The 6,329-nt window shown below is 32.5% G+C and overlaps 1 pseudogene; it reads right to left on the bottom strand.

Annotated features, from left to right (window-relative positions):
- Window positions 1-4,468: 4,468 nt before the first annotated feature.
- On the bottom strand, window positions 4,469-5,916 carry LOC116346783 (annotated as a pseudogene).
- Between the last annotated feature and the right edge of the window lie 413 nt (window positions 5,917-6,329).

Genomic DNA, 6,329 nt, shown 5'->3' with positions numbered 1-6,329 from the left:
AAACTTGAAAAAGTTTTCTCATTTTCAGGTGATTTGTTGCATTTTTTGTTCTCTTTATTCATCACAATAGTTTATTTTACAATTTTTTCTTAAAATTTAAACTAATCAAAAGAATTCCTTAACAACATAATATCATTCACTACATCGGGCTTTAGTCGAGATCTTTTTTCGTTAATAATATTGCCTGTGGTTGAAAATGTTCTTTCGGCTTTTGTCGCAGCCGCAGGCAAACAAACTGTGTTCATAAACAGTTGAAAAATGTTAGGAAAATCTTTTCGGTGAGTATTCCACCATTCATATATATTGAATGAATCAGTTGTCTCATCATCTGACTGGTTACAATGAAGTAAAAAAAAAAATTTAAAATGTGAATTTATTTTTATGAAAATTTCTATAAATATAAAAAAAAATAATCGTAAGTACTAGCGTTACGTACCAGCGATACGTTGAAAGCCAAATAATTTGTAATTTCATTTCGAATATTATTGTCTGATGTGCCTACATTATGGTCGAAGAAATTTTCATACAATGATTGTCGTGGATTTGGTGTCGTTGTTGTTGTTGTTGGCAATAATATTTCCGGTTGAACACTTTGAGTCGCATATTCTGTTAAGTATTTTTCCATTCTTTCTTGTGCCGCCTGGCGAATATCCAATTGATCAGCCAATGAGGTGAAATTCAATGCTATTTTTTTAAACATAAAATGGTTTCAATTAAAAATGAAAATTTCTTTAAAAAAAAATAAGAAAATTTTCATTACATTTCATTAATGGGTTGACAAAACATGCTAATTTATGCTCAATGTGAGGCCTGAAGTCATTTACATTGTCTTCGATGTATTTTCGACCGGCAGTTTTCATATCAGCTATTAGCGGTAGTGTGTCTGGCGATTCGGCCAATGCCCGTATAATAATGTTATATGTAGGCCATACTTTATGTAAGGTTATTTCTTTTTCGTGTTCAAGATTTGTGGTTAATTGTTTAAAAAGTTTCAGAAATTCAACCAATTTGGATAGTGTATGTCTATTTAAACATGTTAACTTGGAAACATAGACATACTTCTTTGTTTCAAATTCTTTTTTTTGTAATAAAGCAAGAACTTCATTGTATGAATTTTCGATGGACTCCAACATAAAAAAGACAGTATTCCAACGTGTATCGACAAAACTTTTTAGAGTCTTTTTTAAAAATGCATTCATACCAGAAGATTTCATATATTTTGCAAGCGATGAAGCATCTTTGATAATTTCTTGAACACTTTGTACCTTATGACACATTGTAGACACAACATTGTTTATTAGATGACAATAACAGTTAATACGCGTCTCACCATTTTTGGAGAGAGCTAAAACAACGTTTCCACCACGATCGGATACTCGTTTTACACGTTTTTTCAAAATTTCTGGTGAAACACCGTATTTTTCAAACACCAAATTCACCATATCACTTAAAACCTCATTTGTTTTGGTCAAAGCATCGACTGAATTTACGTGGCACACAAAATTTTTTCTTACTATCGAATTATTTTCAATAACATTTAAATGTATCATTATGCCATTATATGTGACACCTCTATAGGTATCCTTCCATAAATCCATTGAAATTGCAAATTCACCAGGATAACATAAGGCATTATGAACTTCATATTTAATTTTGTCAACATTCGCTTTGGCTTTTTGTACGACATGTGCCCGAAGTACATGACGTGAGGGCAAAACAGAGATAATATCATTTGCGCTTAGTCCTGCATGCGCATTTCCAACGTCTAATATAGATTGAATCAATTTTTTCAATCCGTCACCTTCGATGGCGAAAAATGGCCGTAAATCTTTTACAATAAAATCCAATGCCGCATCTCGTACTTTCATTTTACTTTCTTTTGATAATGGACAATTTTTATTGGAATTTAAATCACTTTTATTTAAAAAACCTTCAATCGACGGTTCGGTTTTGCATTTGTGCGATTTTAAACGTGTCGTCGTTGTGCCGTTGAACGGAACATATACATTACACCGTGTACACACAACGTGATTGGATACATTTGTGTATGCATCGTTTTCGATTGATTTTACTTCGATTAATTTAAATATTTTCCACACCTCTGATGAAATATTTCGTCGCGATGTTTGTGTTTTTTTCACATATCTCAATAAACCATTATTATACTTGTCGATTAATTGTTCGCAAGTTAATACTGCAAATATGATTAAAAAAAAAAAAAAATCTAAAATATATTTGAAATTTTCTTCTGTAAATTTTAAATTTAATATAATGTTATGTTCGTACCGATATTTCGTGGCAATTCATCATCATTATGCTCAGCCAAAATGGTATCTGTATTATTTTCGATAATAGTACCGGCACTGCCGTTTATCTCACTTGTGCTCGCATCCATAATATTCGTTTTTAGCTCAATCGATTGTTTTTTATTGTGTACTTACTCGGCCAGTCGTCAAAAAGCAAAAGAGAATGAACGGTGGTCGCTAGATGATTAAATATCATTTTTGGTAGCGAAAAAACACATTTTTTTCTAGAAAGATTTTTTTTTATTAATGTCCCAAGCAACAAAAAATATATTTTTCAATAGTTGCTGTGTAAATATGTGCATTAAAACAATGTTCATTGGGTCAATATAGTCCTGCAGGATTATGGACAAATTTACCATTGCCCCACAAAAAATGTGTTGTGTTTAGTAGCTAGTTATGCGAATCTAAAAAATTATTCTCTTCATTTGAGTTGTGTTCGTTCATAAAAAGAGTCGAAAATGGTTGTAACTAGAGCTCGCAAATATGAGCGTCAAGTAGACAAAGATATGTGTGTGAAAAAAAAAGGAAAGACATTTCCTAAAAAAGTGATTGAATCAAAAAAATTGGAAAATACCATTACAATTGAACGCATCACTCGAAGTAAAACACAAGCAATAAAACAAAATGAAAAAAATATTGGTACACAAAAGTCCAAGAAAATTGTCGAAAAATCCGTTGAAATAAAGTTTGGGAGAACTCGGAAAAGAACGAGCATTACAACTGAACAAAATCAAAATACCATTTTGCCTGTGGCAACGAAAAGTAAAAAAAAAAAAAAAAATTGAAACGAAACCAAAGCAAGACAATACAGCTATCATTCAATTAGAAAAACATGAAAGTTTTGGATTGAACGATATTGTTTTGGTGCAATGGCGCTTTACACCACACTGGCCGGCCCAAATCATTGATTTAAAAAAAAACTCAATTGTTACCGTACGATTTTTTGGAGACAATGGGTAAGATATTATCATTTTGCTGCTTTGGTACAAACCATACAAGTTTTATTGCATACATTTTTTTCAGCCAAATTGCAAACGTAAACGTTAAACGGTTGATGCACTTCGATCAAATGAATTCATATATTCATACGAAATTGGGATCGTTACGCTTTCCTCACTATGATGTGGCTGTACGCGAGGCAGAAATAAGCGTTGGAATTCCAAATCATTTATCTATACTTACCATTAGAAAAACACAATTATTGAAATGACAAAATTTTGTTATAATAAAGAAACATTACATTGATCAAATAAAGAGAAACAAAAAAAAAAATGGCGCCAACATTCCAATTTCAGCTGAAATATCAAGTATATTTGGAATTGGAACGTTGACGCCATTTTTTTTTAATTCGGCCTAATAGTCCTGCGGGACTAATAGCTCAAACTAAGAACACACAACGAACACGCTGCTTTGTAGCTGTATATGACAGTTGTCAACAGGTAGTTGATGTTTACATGCGATAAACGCTAATTTATTGTTTATATCGTTTGATATCAAAGACATTTTTTTAACTAATGGCTACTGATAATAGTGATTCAAATAATTCCGTACGAGAATACGTGGCAGAGGACAATCCGAATTCAAAACCCAAGATGCAAGCAAAAAACAAATTATATGAATGCAAGGTGCATGACATTACATTTCACAATAAAAGTAATTTTAATCGTCACATTAAAACTCAGCATGGAAATGTTCAACAGCATGGGCCAACATTTGTACGTGTGTCAAAGCGACTCGAGTGCCCGTTGTGTCGCGAAAAACTGCAATCAAAATACAATTATGAAAAACATTTTGAAAGGAATCATTCATCTCCTTTTATGCCGCCAGTTGAAGTAGACGTTGTGATTGGAAAACCATTTAAATCTCAAGTTTAAAGTGCCGGAAATGAAAAAAGCATAAATTTAAAAATAAAAATATTTTCACCTTTCTATACAAAAAAGAAATCGTTTGATTTACTTTATTTTATTTCCCAAAAAGATTTCATTGTGGTTGGGTTCATTATCAAAAATTTTTTAATTACTACCGCACAAAATATAATCATTTTGCAAGCAAAACGGCGTTTGAATGAAAGAATGGCGGCAATTTTCTCCTCATATCATTTTACTTGTATGAATGCATGTAAGATATGGTTAAGAATTGTATTTTTGTTTTCTGTGATGACTTTATCGAATCGAATCGGTTGATTGCTCAATTTGCACGCAGCAATATTTGAAGAAGCCACCAAATATTGTGCCTTGCTCTTGTATGTATGTAACAGCACGTCTTTCACCAGTTGGAAACACTTTAAACATGGAAAATCCTTTGTCTTGGCCATGTTGCATAGCATCATAATTGTCCAAATGTTCGTTGATCATTCCCATTATAATTACAGTAGACATTTCTGATGCCAATTCACCGCCTATGGCCACGTTTGCACCAACAATAATCATTGAAAGAACCTCCGACTGAATCAAAAGAATAAAAAAATTTTTTAACAAACATTTTTATGAGTTGGACATTTAATTTAAACTCACTTGCAGTTTAGTCACTGTTAAGCTCATGGTAGCCAATTTAAAACGTACATTGTGGCCACTAAAGTGAAGAGATTTATAGAGATACTTGCTTTAAAAAAAAAAAAAAAAATTTGACCAACTTACATAGACACAAGTGCCTAGATCAAGCGATTTGATTCGCGACGAACATTCATTTGGAAATATGATATTGTGCATACATCTGATAAAGTTCTTTAAAGTATGCAAAGGAATTGTGTAGGCAGGACGTAAATGAAACTGTTGAAACGATTCGATGTATCACCCATATTTCTGCTCCCGATATTAGCGCAACTGTATTATGACAGAAAACAAATTACTTCATATTTTTATTCAACTTTTTCAAAAAAAAAAAACAATTATTTCTCACTCAATCTCATTTGAGGTGGTCGTTTCATTTTCACTGCCACCAATTCAGTATTTCGAAGCCTGTTCCCGAATTTTTTTCTCGCGAGCAAAATCTTTTTGATTGTGGAAGCATGGTGCCAATCTCTTTCCTCGACTACCAATGCCAAACACACTGTTCCAGTTGGGTATATATTTGGATGGAAAATAGCTGGTTTAAATTGGCACTTTGGTTGACTGGTTTGGTAATCATTTTTGAAAATCATTCGCAGTTGATAGAAACCATTTTCCCATGGTGTCTATTGAAAAGGGATAAAAAAAACATATTTAATATAATTTATTATTTATATGTCGGACGTTAACGTAACGTGACAATACAATGACAATCCTGTCTGAAAAAATTTACACGAAAACAAACGATCCGTGCGTCCATCGAAACGTCAAATAAACAATGTTTGATCGAATATTTTCCGATGTACACAAAATTTGTTTAAAATAAATTCTTTACGGGGAAATGATTATAGTTACTTCTTTTTTTCCGGGAATAGCGCAATCCCAAACCATCAAATTTAATGTTCCGTTCTTATTTTTCGTTGATCGTGCAATGAAATTCTGAAATTAATTTTTTTTTTTAAAATTGCGTCTTTTGCGTTTCAATAACACTCCACTCACAAACGGGTGATCTTTTTTCACCATTTCCTTTCTTCGGCAAGTCGTTTTCGGGCATTAGCAGCCATCGTTTATTGTACACAAAATTGTTAGAGAATTAGTTAATTATATAATAGGTAAATATTTTATTTTCGGAACTTATTAATTCCCGCGAAATGTTGTTGTTTGTTTACTTGTTCTTATATCTGTCAACAATTATTCGGTTGGCATATGCACGCAGCTATGTATATCCACTGATGTGAACACTAATACAGAGATAGATACCAAAAGCAGCAAGCCAGTAAACGGGACATGTGCAGTATTAAAATGTGTGTGTATATTATGGAATTTAACGTTGTTATGTTATTTGAATGCCATTGATGCCGATTGTGAAATGTCTATGTCTAATGTCTATATTGGTTGCGTTCGAATATGAACTGATTGCACCACCGACGAATATTCGAATTTATACAACGCACACACGTGTACATGCTATATCATG

This window comes from Contarinia nasturtii, unplaced genomic scaffold (assembly GCF_009176525.2).
Source record: "Contarinia nasturtii isolate CC-2019 unplaced genomic scaffold, AAFC_CNas_1.1 Cnas_scaffold_1695, whole genome shotgun sequence".
Taxonomy (NCBI): domain Eukaryota; kingdom Metazoa; phylum Arthropoda; class Insecta; order Diptera; family Cecidomyiidae; genus Contarinia; species Contarinia nasturtii.
This window is presented reverse-complemented; position numbering and strand designations above follow the sequence as displayed.